The sequence below is a fragment of the Bidens hawaiensis genome, unplaced genomic scaffold, assembly GCF_021521415.1.
Source record: "Bidens hawaiensis isolate Kalapana, Puna unplaced genomic scaffold, B.hawaiensis_p1.1 tig00018600_1, whole genome shotgun sequence".
NCBI classification, from domain to species: domain Eukaryota; kingdom Viridiplantae; phylum Streptophyta; class Magnoliopsida; order Asterales; family Asteraceae; genus Bidens; species Bidens hawaiensis.
This window is the reverse complement of record NW_027492818.1, coordinates 411,196-427,005: the sequence shown is the minus strand read 5'-3', so window position 1 is coordinate 427,005 and position 15,810 is coordinate 411,196.

Sequence of the window (15,810 nt, the reverse complement as noted above, 5' to 3'; positions counted from 1 at the left end):
TAATGTATAGATTTATAATTTTACATTTATATTATCTGGATTTCCTAACAAAAAATTGGATTTTTGGTGGAGTTTAGGGCTGCGTATTTGCATTATGCATAATTAGTTTCTTTTTATTTATTTTCCAATATCTTTAGTTCTAATATCATACTAATTTTGTTAACATACAATGCATTATCAATTTCTAAACTACAATGTTTTGGAAACCTTCATAGAGTAAATTAATTAAAATCATACACAAAGCAGTTATATACAAGACACATTATGAGCGAAGTATAAAGACTAGTGAAGGATTATGATTGAGTAGAAAATAATTTGTGATGATATGTTTGTCAAGTAATGATTTGTTTGTTTAGTATAATAATTTGTACCTACGTGTAATGAGATGATGTCGGAATATTTGTACGTGTAAGGATAAGATGGACGTCCATGTATAGATAAATACGTGTGTATTTAATTATTTGAGTACGTGTTAGCTTATATTATTGTTGTCTAGTGAATTATGTGATATGTTTGTGTATATATGGAAGAGTGTTATGATCTAGATTTCTAAAAATAATATGATAATGTAGTAATTTAGGATTTGTGTAGGTGACATGTAAATATTGATAAATGTGTGTGTATATAGTGATAAGTGTATGCGTAGTTTATATTATTGTGTTTGTGTGAGAAATTATGTGATATGTTTTTGTTTATATATGGATGAAAATTATGGTTAATTCTTTTTTAATAATAAGATACTACTGTTGTAAATTTAGGATATGTGTAGGTTTGGTGTAGATTATCTACACATGTATTATGATGAACTGTGTAAGTAGATCGATAATATGTAGGTAGTGTGTTTTAACATATATGATTTATGCATGTTTTTGTTTAGATTGTGTGTGTAGGTAGTATGCCTATCTATGCGCAGGAAAAGTAGAATGTGAATTTTATTATATTAACTTATATGATATGTGTAAGTGGTAAAATGTTCTATGTAGGTAGATCGATGATATGTGTGTATGATATGTAGGTAGTGTGATTAACATATATGAGTTGCGTAGGTTTTCGTTTAGAAGGTGTGTGTAGTAGGTAGCATATTGAACATATATGATCTGTGTAGGTAGTAGATGACCTGTGTGTAGGAAAAGTAGAATTTTAGTTTTTAATATATAATATGTGGTTGTGTAGGGATCTAGTAATTTAGGGAGGTGTTGTTCTATGTGATTATGGTTGTAAGACCCCAAAACCCGGGAGTTCTACAGTTGATTATTATACCATAAAAGTACAATTATAAATGATAAAACGAGTTTATTTAATTAAAAAAAAACAACTCAGAGTAATCATGCAGCGGAAAAATAGTTTACAAATCCCCAGATAGTTTTCCTTAAAACGAAATCAAATAAATGTAAATGTCTTAATTATTATAATAAAGAAAAACATCGACTAGAACTACCTATGAAGCCTCGGGTAGTCTTGAGCAGATCCAAGCAGTAAGCCATTCTTCACTCTACCTACAATCAATCTAACTTACACACAAAGTCAACTTAAGCTGAGTGAGTTCATGTTTTTATAAATAAAATTTAGACCCAATTACAAATTTTGTCCTTTAAAAAAAGCCAAATTACGGTTCGTGTCCTTTTTTTAGTTTCCTCGCAGGCGGTGTACTTTAAACATTTTTTTCCTACAAGTTTTGTCCTTTACGCTAACTGGGTTAGAAAAAGTCAGTTAAATCCCATCACGTGAGGCACATGTGAGAGCATTTTTGTCTTTTCGTCTATACATAATAAAAAAAGATAAAAACTCTTTCTTTCTCTTCTATCAAACTCTACTCTCTCTCCCTGTTTCTTTTTCTTTCTTAATAACCCACCACCACCACCACCAGCCAGCCACCCCCATACCTGCCCCCATCCAACCTCCGGCAACTACTACCAGCGAGCCGGAGATCTTGATTTTCCGGCGAGCACAAAGCAGATCTGAAACCACCATTCCACCACCGTCCACCCAATCTCTGTCCTCTTACAACACAACTCATGTTCATCGATCGACTAATCTCCGCCGCCGCCTCCTACTTACCATCAGCCATCATCACCCCCACCTGCCCCCACCGTCAGGCCCACTGGTTCATCACCACACTTACCAACATCCTCATCTCCAAATCTAAACCCTACACCCACCGTCAACATCGTCATAGACTTAACAACCGCCGCTACAACCACACTTAACAACGACGACACAAGATCTGGATTCCCATGACAACGCCAATCACAATTCCCTTTCCGGCACTCAGATCTGGGTTACGTCACATGTTATCATGTGGCTGCATCGCCGTTTTTGGTTTCCTTTATCGTCGGAACCCTATATCCACTCTCAAGACCACTGATTACCCACGGCGGTTTCCTTTATCGCCGGAAAATCGTGGTGGTGGTGGATCTGAGTCATGGCCTTAAACCCTAACTTCATCTTCATCTAATCCAATATCCGATCACAATGGTTGAAGAACAGCCGCCGATTGATCAAATCAAACTCATCCACAAGCTCGGTATCTTCAAAATTTGGGTACTGTACAAGTGAGAGGAGTAGAAAGAGTAGAGAGAGAGAAAGAAGATGAGAAGAGAGAGAGAGAATATATCTTTAATATATATTATTTTTTTTACAATAATATATTTGAACCATCTCATTGAAAAGACCAATATACCCTCACATGCGCCTCACGTGAGGGTATTTAACTGACTTTTTCTAACCCAGTTAGCGTAAAGGACAAAACTTGTAGGAAAAAAATGTTTAAAGTACACCGCCTGCAAGGAAACTAAAAAAAGGACACAAACCGTAATTTGGCTTTTTTTAAAGGACAAAATTTGTAATTGGGTCTAAAATTTATTAAAAAGCCGATTAAAGAAAGACATACAACTTTCATAAAAATAAAATAATATACATTTCCCTCAGTCAAGCACGCAACACGGGTCTCCTCACCTCAAGTCCATAACACAAAGTCAAAGACTCGAGTAATACATCCTTTTGCCCCAAGGACAGTTAAACTATCCAAGGACTCCTCACCTTAACCCACCAAATAGGTGAATTAAGGAGTTTTAAATACTCCATTTGACCCGCTCACGGCTTAACAAAAAAACATTCACATCGGTGGCCACAAACACATACAAATTAGTCAAACATCAAGTAAATTAAATCCTCAAGCATAGGCCATAAACATATATATATAGGGGAAGGTAAACGTACAAATGAATTAATGTGCTAAACATGAGAATCAGGTAGAGTAATTATGTAATTACATCATAGAGTAATTACATAATTACTCTACTTGTATATATAATTACTCTACTTGATTCTCACGTTTAGCACGTTAATTTCATTTGTATTTGATCCAACCCCTATATATATATATATAGTAATTATAAAATATGCAAATATGGTAAAAAAAATCTATGCGATATCATCTAAACAACTTAAACGGGTAATAACGTAACAAAGCATGCATGCTAGTCCAAGACCTAAAAACATTTAAAAAGGAGCCTCATTAAACTCACATGATATGGATCATACAAATTCACAAGCCTGTCAAGTTAAAGCACACAACAATCACTAATTAGACCACATCGATTCGATCACTCTACGAAACATCCTAACATGATTAGATTGGCCCAAAGCCTAATCCAATACTTATAATCATTTACAACCCCCCCCCAATCCTTAAATTACCCAAAACTCAGTTTTATTACCGCCAACCCTTCAATATTTAACCACCCAAGCTGATTGGGTTGGCAAATTCATTACATCACACATTGCTTAACAATTAACCGAGTTTTCGCGCTCTTAAGAACTGATTAAAAGATTACCAACCAAATTAGCCCTATACCATAAAAATTAATTTTCTTACCGACCTTATACCATTATAAAACTATACAAACTGATCGGGTTGGCATTTCTTTCAAATAACACGCGAATGGCAACAATCAACGATTTCAACACCCGAAAACCTTAATTTTCAAACTATCAGCAATTGACCAACCTAAACATCTCCAATGGCCATGATATTTTAGTATGATATATATGACATACCTAGGAATCTATTAGAGCAAAAACCCACAACAAACAGCCTTTGGAAGTGGGTCAATTGGACAGTGTTAAGTTTAAACCTAAACAAAGAGTATGATCGATTATGTAGCAATACGAACGGATTATAGATGAAAAATACCTTCTAACCCATGGTAATAACATGGTATGAGATTATTCAACACTTGACTTGGCTGGAAAAAGAAAAAAGTTGATGATTTGGGCTGCTGCTACTTCCGATCGCATGAAAGAAAAAGAGGCGGCATGCATATATTATCTTCTAGGGTTTTACACATTTGGTCCTTCTATTTGTAATGAGTGATATCTTGTTCCCAAAGTTATATAGTCCCTCTTTTAAGAACTACCACAAGGCCCCTCAACTTGGAAACGAAAAGAAAGAATTTGATTTCCAAAATGTACAAACTTACAGTTGCCCGAATGCGAAAGAAATTTTACTGGTGTTACAATTGTGTTTTGTAAGGCCCCGGTCCCGGTGCCCTACATTAGTGTTGGATTTACTCATAAATATAGTTCTAAATATCATAGTTTATTAACTTTTTTTACGAAATATAAAAACTTTCAATAAACATTTCATATCATGTCATAAACTTGTCTTAAATACACATAATTTGTCTTTTATGATAAAACATCATTCATAATACATCATACGTTTTTGGATGCCAGCTTCTTATTTTCCTGCCATTTGTCCTCCTCAAGCTAGCTGCGTCATCCTACTCACCTGCGTGCATACTAAAAGTCAGCTACACTGAGTGAGTTCTAGTTAATCAGACAACATACAATACATACACTTACCTCCATATATGCATCCAAGGATACATATTAAATACTTTACTTACTATTTTTCTATCATGCATTCATACATTTATACATACGTTACTTTTATACTTCCATGCTACATACATTGTATCTTTTCAATCTCAGATATTATTAGGGTCTGATCCCTTCCTTTTCTATCTCAGATATGTAGGTCCTCCCGGGGGCGTCGCCGATCGATACGAGATCCGCACGAGGTCTAGGAGTGCGGAATCCTCCTAGACTCGTTAATGGTGTACAAGATGAAGAACACAAACACGTACACGAACAAATACACGAACAAATACAAGAACGGGATAAACAAATCTGCAGATTCTTTATAATAATAATTAAAACACGTTACATACCGTAACATAAACAGAAACACGTCCGACCCGAGGTGAGCTCTACCTCGGGTCGTCTCTCACGACACTTCCTCTCTTTTACTCTCTAGACAAATGAACTATAACACAATACTCTTATTTTCTGGATACAAAACCTAAACAAGACACACATATATATAGACAAAACATCTTCTCGGGCTTGGGCTTGGGCCAGTAGGCGAAGTTGTTCATAACTTCGCCTATGGCGAAGTTTTGATAACTTCGCCTAAGGCAGAAGTTGTTACAACTTCGCCGTTGGCGAAGTTGTTCTAACTTCGCCTAAGGCGAAGTTGTGATAACTTCGCCTGTGGCGTTCCGCTGGTCTGAATTGCATAGCGACGGTCACAAAATGCACCAACAGTCTCCCCTTTGACCGTTGCTCTCAATTCTAACAAACACAAAAGATCATCTGTTACAAAACATGCACCAACAGACTCCCTCTTAACTGATGATCTTCTGTTTGTTCTTCAACCAGCCGTGTCTGAAACTGTCATGTAGCTTCACAAATCTACCAATCACCCAGCGTCTTCCATATCAGATCTCCCCTTCAGTGTAAGCTTCTCCGACTATAACGATTGAGGTCTTTGAAATGCATGCATCCTCGTGCCAATAGATCATCTCAACCAATCACGTGAGTCCATCTGACTTCACCAACACATGAAGTTGGGCGTCCTCCACAACTTCACCAACTCGTCGGCATACGATAAGGTTTAATCTTCAACTACTCAACATCAAGTGAACAATTTCATCACAAAACCACCTTGACAGAATCTAACACATGACCATTAATTAATCCGAAGCATCTTCAATCACCAGGGATAACGATCAAGAACATAAACACTTTAGTTCCCGATTAAATCCAACTTGTTCCAGAATTTTCACTCTAATAAATAAGCATCACGTTTCAGGATCCAATTCTCGAACACCTTGAAAATAACATAAATAATATGCTCTGACCGCAATCCAGTAATGACGAAAACCTTCAGTTTAATTTGACTTTCTTCAGTTGGTCAACCTTAAACACCCAAATATGTGTCAATATCCAGTCCAGTTTCAATCAATATCCCATTCACAAACTCAACTCCATATCCAGAGTTGACACGTATTTGTTCACACGTAAGACCAAGAGATAACAAGATCACTCGTTGACGGAACAACATCTTCGGTCTCACAATAATCGTGTACACCTGGCCATACAAACGAAAACACCAAAATACTCTTTTTTTTTTCTCGTTAACTTCGCCTAAAGTTAACATCGCCAGTCCATAACTTCGCCTGGCTATAACTTCGCCTGTCCATAACATCGCCTGACTGATAAGCGAACTTGTGAGGTAGGCGAAGTTGTGGATAACTTCGCTTAACCTTATATCTTCGCTGAAACCCTACGAACAGTGACGGCAACTTCGCCTGATGAACAATAACTTCGCCTGCGGCGCTGTTCGGCCAGAAACGCACAGAAACGTGCCAGAAACATCAAAACGCAGATCTCGAACCATAGCATAAGAGCCTAAGGCTCTGATACCACATGTAGGTCCTCCCGGGGGCGTCGCCGATCGATACGAGATCCGCACGAGGTCTAGGAGTGCGGAATCCTCCTAGACTCGTTAATGGTGTACAAGATGAAGAACACAAACACGTACACGAACAAATACAAGAACAAATACAAGAACGGGATAAACAAATCTGCAGATTCTTTATAATAATAATTAAAACACGTTACATACCGTAACATAAACAGAAACACGTCCGACCCGAGGTGAGCTCTACCTCGGGTCGTCTCTCACGACACTTCCTCTCTTTTACTCTCTAGACAAATGAACTATAACACAATACTCTTATTTTCTGGATACAAAACCTAAACAAGACACACATATATATAGACAAAACATCTTCTCGGGCTTGGGCTTGGGCCAGTAGGCGAAGTTGTTCATAACTTCGCCTATGGCGAAGTTGTGATAACTTCGCCTAAGGCAGAAGTTGTTACAACTTCGCCGTTGGCGAAGTTGTTCTAACTTCGCCTAAGGCGAAGTTGTGCTAACTTCGCCTGTGGCGTTCCGCTGGTCTGAATTGCATAGCGACGGTCACAAAATGCACCAACAGTCTCCCCTTTGACCGTTGCTCTCAATTCTAACAAACACAAAAGATCATCTGTTACAAAACATGCACCAACAAGATATTATTAGGATCTGATCCCTTTCCCTTTTCTTTTTCTATCTTATATAATTTTAGGGTCTGATCCCTTTTCCCTTTTCTATCTCAGATATTTTAGGGTCTGATCCCTTTCTTCTCTATCTCAGATATTATTAGGTTCTGGTCCATTTCTTCTCTATCTCAGATATTATAAGGGTCTGATCCCTTTCTTCTTCTACAACCGTACATACGTTTCTTTACATCCTTCATTAATTACTTTCATACATACTTTTAATCTCATACACATATCATTCATTCATATATTACACACCTCATACATATATACCATTCATACATATTCATATATCATACACTTACCACTTAAGGTAAGTGAATTAACTATTCACATCAAGTATGCACACAGCCCTGAAAAACATAACAAGGAAATGGGGCTAGAAACTCACTTGTCTCATATTTCTTTCCGAGTTTATAGTAACCCCCTTCTTTAATTGAGCACGGATAATTGTATGATAATTACAGATAGCAATCACTAACCTTTTACACATCATTTACGTTTCCTCTTAAACTTTTAAGCATGGAGTATTCCATTTGAATGAAGTATTCTATTCTAATGGAGTATTCTATTCGAATGGGCATTCTATTCGAATGGGTATTCCATTTGAATGGAGTATTCTATTCTAATGGACATTCTATTCGAATGGGTATTCCATTTGAATGATTTCTAAGTCTGGAGTATTCTATTCGAATGGGGTATCCCATTTGAATGAAATTAATTTCTAAGTCTGGAGTATTCTATTCGAATAGGGTATTCCATTTGAACGGAATTAATTTCTAAGTCTGAAGTATTCTATTCGAATATGGTAATCCATTTGAATGGAATTAATTTCTAAGTCTGAAGTATTATATTCGAATAGGGTATTCCATTTGAATGGAATTAATTTCTAACTCTGGAGTATTCTATTCGAATAGGGTATTCCATTTGAATGGAATTAATTTCTAAGTATGGGGTATTATATTCGAATATGGTATTCCATTTGAAAGGAATTAATTTCTAAGCCTGGAGTATTCTATTCGAATAGGGTATTCCATTTGACTGGAATTAATTTCTAAGTCTGGAGTATTCTATTCGAATATACCCACTGTAGGTGTAACATCCCGGCCTTTCGTACCATCAATATTGTACGCTTTGCCCCCAATGGGTTGCCCATCCGGGAACTCACGACTTTGTTTTTGGTTGCCCAGGAAGAGACTTCCCAGGTGGTCACCCATCCTAGTACTACTTCCACCTAAGCACGCTTAACCGTGGAGTTTTCATGTGCTCCACAGCCAACTAAGCCCAAAACGCGTTGGTGATGTTAAGAGGGAGGACATTACTTATGAACCAAGGATCTTTCTTGTCCACGGCCGATGTGGGATAGCCTAAGAGTGGGACGATGTTGTGTTTGCCAAGGGTGTTACAAACAACCCCCCTTTAGACTCATCGTCCTCGATGAGGCATGTGCCATCATACCGAACGGCACAAGAGTGGATCTGATACCACCTGTAACATCCCGGCCTTTCGTACAACCAATATTGTCTGCTTTACCCCCAATGGGTTTGCCAACCGGGAACTCACGGCTTTGTTTTTGGTTGCCCAGGTAGAGAGACTTCCCAGGTGGTCACCCATTCTAGTACTACTTCCACCTAAGCGCGCTTAACCGTGGAGTTTTCATGTGCTCCACAGCCAACTAAGCCCAAAAGGCGTTGGTGATGTTAAGAGGAAGGACATTACTTATGAACCAAGGATCTCTCTTGTCCACGGCCGATGTGGGATAGCCTAAGAGTGGGACGATGTTGTGTTTGCCAAGGGTGTTACAAACAACCCCCCTTTGGACTCATCGTCCTCGATGAGGCATGTGCCATCATACCGAACGGCACAAGAGTGGATCTGATACCACCTGTAACATCCCGGCCTTTCGTACCACCAATATTGTCCGCTTTTCCCCCAATGGGTTGCCCATCCGGGAACTCACGGCTTTGTTTTTGGTTGCCCAGGTAGAGAGACTTCCCATGTGGTCACCCATCCTAGTACTATTTCCACCTAAGCGCGCTTAACCGTGGAGTTTTCATGTGCTCCACAGCCAACTAAGCCCAAAAGGCGTTGGTGATGTTAAGAGGAAGGACATTGCTTATGAACCAAGGATCTCTCTTGTCCACGGCCGATGTGGGATAGCCTAAGAGTGGGACGATGTTGTGTTCGCCAAGGGTGTTACAGTAGGGTATTAAATACCATATTTATCATTTTCACTTCATAATCTAACATCCACATCCATATTTTTGTGTTCTTTATCTTTTAAACATGCTCCTTTCTATTCTAGGCCAAGATCTAGCTTACTTATCAATAAAGTTTACACCTTTATTGATTTCGAACCCGTTTGAGCTAGATCTAGGGTTTCTACATAAACCGTTCTTACTCACGGGTTCAGTAAGTCCACTTTTAACATCAAGTTTATATTTTTATGGTATAATAATAACCGATTTGCCTTAGGGCTAAGTCTTAGGGAAAACCGTCCTTAAAAACATAATCTTTAGGCGAAAAGAACATACCTTTTTATGTTTTTAGGCTACGGTTAGCTTCGAGGTGCAACTATGGACTTGTGTCTTGCTTGTATAATCAAGATCTATCACGAACTAGGCTTGGTTTTGGCTTTGGATCTTGAGCCGTGGTATTAGAGATTGTTTGTGTGTGTTTTTAAGTGTGTGGGGAGGCTAGAAGATAAGAATGAGGGTTTTAGGGTTTTAGGGAGGTTTAAGGAGTATTTATACTCTTTAAGCCCATGGACCTAAAGCCCATCACCATCCCTTATTCCATTTTTCATTAACCAAGTCCATACTCTTATATTCTATTTAACTTAATTAAATATTAACACACTTTTAAACAAACACAATTCCTTTTATTTATTGTTATCGAAAGTAGGATGTTACATGTTTGATGATAAAACTTGTACCATGAAGCTCGTTACCTTAGTGTTTGATTTTTTTTTAAATATTTTGTATGTGACGGATAATGGTAACCTTTACACTTTATACCAATAAAGTTATGTGTAGGTTGTGCAAGATTATTTTACTACACATCGTTTACGTTTCCTCCTAAACGTTTTGTATGATAATTACAGATAACAATCACTAACCTTTTACACATCATTTACGTTTCCTCCTAAACTTTTAAGCATGGAGTATTCCATTTGAATGAAGTATTCTATTCTAATGGAGTATTCTATTCGAATGGGCATTCTATTCGAATGGGTATTCCATTTGAATGGAGTATTCTATTCTAATGGATATTCTATTCGAATGGGTATTCCATTTGAATGATTTCTAAGTCTGGAGTATTCTATTCTAATGGGGTATCCCATTTGAATGAAATTAATTTCTAAGTCTGGAGTATTCTATTCGAATAGGGTATTCCATTTGAACGGAATTAATTTCTAAGTCTGAAGTATTCTATTCGAATATGGTAATCCATTTGAATGGAATTAATTTCTAAGTCTGAAGTATTATATTCGAATAGGGTATTCCATTTGAATGGAATTAATTTCTAACTCTGGAGTATTCTATTCGAATAGGGTATTCCATTTGAATGGAATTAATTTCTAAGTATGGGGTATTATATTCGAATATGGTATTCCATTTGAAAGAAATTAATTTCTAAGCCTGGAGTATTCTATTCGAATAGGGTATTCCATTTGACTGGAATTAATTTCTAAGTCTGGAGTATTCTATTCGAATATACCCACTGTAGGTGTAACATCCCGGCCTTTCGTACCATCAATATTGTACGCTTTGCCCCCAATGGGTTGCCCATCCGGGAACTCACGACTTTGTTTATGGTTGCCCAGGTAGAGACTTCCCAGGTGGTCACCCATCCTAGTACTACTTCCACCTAAGCACGCTTAACCGTGGAGTTTTCATGTGCTCCACAGCCAACTAAGCCCAAAACGCGTTGGTGATGTTAAGAGGGAGGACATTACTTATGAACCAAGGATCTTTCTTGTCCACGGCCGATGTGGGATAGCCTAAGAGTGGAACGATGTTGTGTTTGCCAAGGGTGTTACAACCAACCCCCCTTTGGACTCATCGTCCTCGATGACGCATGTGCCATCATACCGAACGACACAAGAGTGGATCTGATACCACCTGTAACATCCCGGCCTTTCGTACCACCAATATTGTCTGCTTTACCCCCAATGGGTTTGCCAACCGGGAACTCACGGCTTTGTTTTTGGTTGCCCAAGTAGAGAGACTTCCCAGGTGGTCACCCATTCTAGTACTACTTCCACCTAAGCGCGCTTAACCGTGGAGTTTTCATGTGCTCCACTGCCAACTAAGCCCAAAAGGCGTTGGTGATGTTAAGAGGAAGGACATTTCTTATGAACCAAGGATCTCTCTTGTCCACGGCCGATGTGGGATAGCCTAAGAGTGGGACGATGTTGTGTTTGCCAAGGGTGTTACAAACAACCCCCCTTTGGACTCATCGTCCTCGATGAGGCATGTGCCATCATACCGAACGGCACAAGAGTGGATCTGATACCACCTGTAACATCCCGGCCTTTCGTACCACCAATATTGTCCGCTTTTCCCCCAATGGGTTGCCCATCCGGGAACTCACGGCTTTGTTTTTGGTTGCCCAGGTAGAGAGACTTCCCATGTGGTCACCCATCCTAGTACTATTTCCACCTAAGCGCGCTTAACCGTGGAGTTTTCATGTGCTCCACAGCCAACTAAGCCCAAAAGGCGTTGGTGATGTTAAAAGGAAGGACATTGCTTATGAACCAAGGATCTCTCTTGTCCACGGCCGATGTGGGATAGCCTAAGAGTGGGACGATGTTGTGTTTGCCAAGGGTGTTACAGTAGGGTATTAAATACCATATTTATCATTTTCACTTCATAATCTAACATCCACATCCATATTTTTGTGTTCTTTATCTTTTAAACATGCTCCTTTCTATTCTAGACCAAGATCTAGCTTACTTATCAATAAAGTTTACACCTTTATTGATTTCGAACCCGTTTGAGCTAGATCTAGGGTTTCTACATAAACCGTTCTTACTCACGGGTTCAGTAAGTCCACTTTTAACATCAAGTTTATATTTTTATGGTATAATAATAACCGATTTGCCTTAGGGCTAAGTCTTAGGGAAAACCGTCCTTAAAAACATAATCTTTAGGCGAAAAGAACATACCTTTTTATGTTTTTAGGCTACGGTTAGCTTCGAGGTGCAACTATGGACTTGTGTCTTGCTTGTATAATCAAGATCTATCACGAACTAGGCTTGGTTTTGGCTTTGGATCTTGAGCCGTGGTATTAGAGATTGTTTGTGTGTGTTTTTAAGTGTGTGGGGAGGCTAGAAGATAAGAATGAGGGTTTTAGGGTTTTAGGGAGGTTTAAGGAGTATTTATACTCTTTAAGCCCATGGACCTAAAGCCCATCACCATCCCTTATTCCATTTTTCATTAACCAAGTCCATACTCTTATATTCTATTTAACTTAATTAAATATTAACACACTTTTAAACAAACACAATTCCTTTTATTTATTATTATCGAAAGTAGGATGTTACATGTTTGATGATAAAACTTGTACCATGAAGCTCGTTACCTTAGTGTTTGATTTTTTTTTTAAATATTTTGTATGTGACGGATAATGGTAACCTTTACACTTTATACCAATAAAGTTATGTGTAGGTTGTGCAAGATTATTTTACTACACATATCATTCACTAATTACACCGGAGAGTATGTCCTACACTGTATAGTAGCTGATAACTAAATTTAATCAGTAGGTAATCTTCAAAGTGGCATAAGGACGTGAAGGCTGCTTGACTTTGATGGTGATTTTGCTCAAGAACAACCTACCAAGTTACTTGATAATGTTGGGTATTGATGAATTTGATGAAGGATGTTGCAGAATTGATTACCGAGTTGTATCTTGTATTGGTAATATATTATGGTTTGATCAAATGTGTAGGATTGTTTATTGGTATTGACACATTTATGATAATTGTTCGTCGATTTGTTATTTTTAGTTTAAGTATATTTCAGTTTGGGTAATGTGTAATATTTTTTTTAACATGGTTTACATGTAAATATATTTTTTTGGAATATATGACTCATTATCATATAGAATTTATGGTTAAAATATAGTAAATATGGGTGATTTTATCTTAGACGTGTGTAGTTTGAGTACTCTGGTATCAAACAAACCAATTTGATAAAATATATAAAACAAAATTAGATGTAGGATGTTATTTATTTGAAACATATTGATTTGGAATTGAAAATTAAGGAAAAATTTGAAACATTAAATGATTTTTTTATAAAAGAATGGTCAACCTTCCCAAAACTATTAGTAGTTACCAAATATAAAAAAAACATTTTTTTTATTAATATACCCGTGTGATTAAAATAAATCAAACATGAAAACATAAATTGTGATTGGTTGGATTTATTTCTCGCAATAAGATGATTTATTGTCTGAACCATCTCATATATATATATATATATATATATATATATATATATATATTAACTAGTGTATTGTTCACCAACATTTGTGTTGATTAAATTTATTTTTATGCATGCTAAAGGTTTGATTTTAGGGGGATTATGAAGACTGAAGACGTATCACTTAGATTGGACCGTTAGGGTCCTTATACAAATTGAAACAATTGTTGTCTTGTATTATTTGAATCATTGTAATTTTGTTATTGGATAAGTTGTATATGAGTTTGAATGAATGAGAACGAATGATTAATTACTGTCACTTAATGGTGTCTTTTGCTTATGAACAATCATAGTCGCGCCCCGACATGTTCCGCCGTCTTTGGTTGGGGTGTGACATCTGATGCATCCACATTAACAAAAGCAATCATATGGCACGAAGCTTCACGAATAGTCAATGAAGAAGGTTTCTCCGCGTTTTGTGTTGGTTCTTGAAATTAAGTATCATATTATCCGTTAATGGATCCTTGGAGTTTGAAGCAGATTAAAGATTCCAAAGATAAACATTTGAAAAATCCATGAAGTTTCATGAACATTCATAGGAATTTGTTAGTTTTGCAAACATCCCTGCAAAACTACAAACATTCTAATTAGCGATAACATCAAGAAAACTGGCGAATCTTTCATGATGGGGCATCCAAATCTATCTCATTCCATTTAGAGAAAGTAGATGATTGTGTACATGAATATTCATGGATCTCTGCAAAAATGCACGTGTTCAGTCACGAGTGGTGGCTCGGCGAACCGAACTGGCTCAGGGGGCTATAAATAGGGAATTAGGCCTCATTTGTTAGTGTCAGTCTATTTTGTATGTAAGCCACCACCCCGGGGGAGGCTCTTCAAGAGTGGGATGTAACATTCGTCAATTTCAATACCCGCGTTTATTTTGTTTTACCCGATTAGGGGTTGTGTTCGGATCTTTCGTTATCAATAAAACTTGCATTTATTAGTGTTTAATTCATTTTATAGTATTGTGTCCTTTAAACATGTCATACAACCCTTAAAATCGCTTATTTTGGCTTAAAATCGCATTTTAGAAAGTTCAAGGGCCATAAATGACAAAAATCTAAAATTAGGAGAATACACCCATAGCGTATCTCGCTGGCGTGTATCCTAACTCAATGCGATACTCTACCAACCTTTAGATCAGCAACTTCTATTTTTAACTCGTTTAACCCAGTTTTGACTCCCAAATCTCGTCCTATTCGATTGATTTTTAGATTATTCTTCAAGATACATGTATAATCTACCTTCCTTATGAAAAACCCTAACTTAACCTCCAAGATTGGGCCTTAATTTGTTAATCTAGGGTTTTTTTTATTAAAACCCATTAATATACCCTAATTTATTAATTAAACGATTTCTTCTTCCTCCAGACAAATTGAACCTATATAAATCCTTGATATATTCTACTCAAATGTTACCGCAACTCAATTTACTCTCTCAATTACGAATTTGTACTTTAATACTCAAGATCATCCATTTTGATTTTCAAAGTCAACTGTTCTTCATCATTCGATTTCTCCTAGTTCTTCAAGAATTCCGGGCAAGTTTCTCAATGTTTCCTGTTTCAAATCATCCAAAGATCAAAACCCTCTATCAATTTTGATTATTGAAGGAATTTTTGTGTTTGGTAGGTTTTCACTCATTTAAGACTTTATGTGTTGTTTAAATTGGGGGTTTTCATTCAATTAACGATATGCACATTTTTGCATCTAACTTTTCTTCAACTTATATTAATTATAATATTTGAACATGTCGGAACCAAATCCGACCATATGTCAATATTCGGACCAACAATAATCCAACCACACGCATAAACATACCTTTTCATTATTTTATTGAAAAACCCTCGTGTTTATAGTTTGAT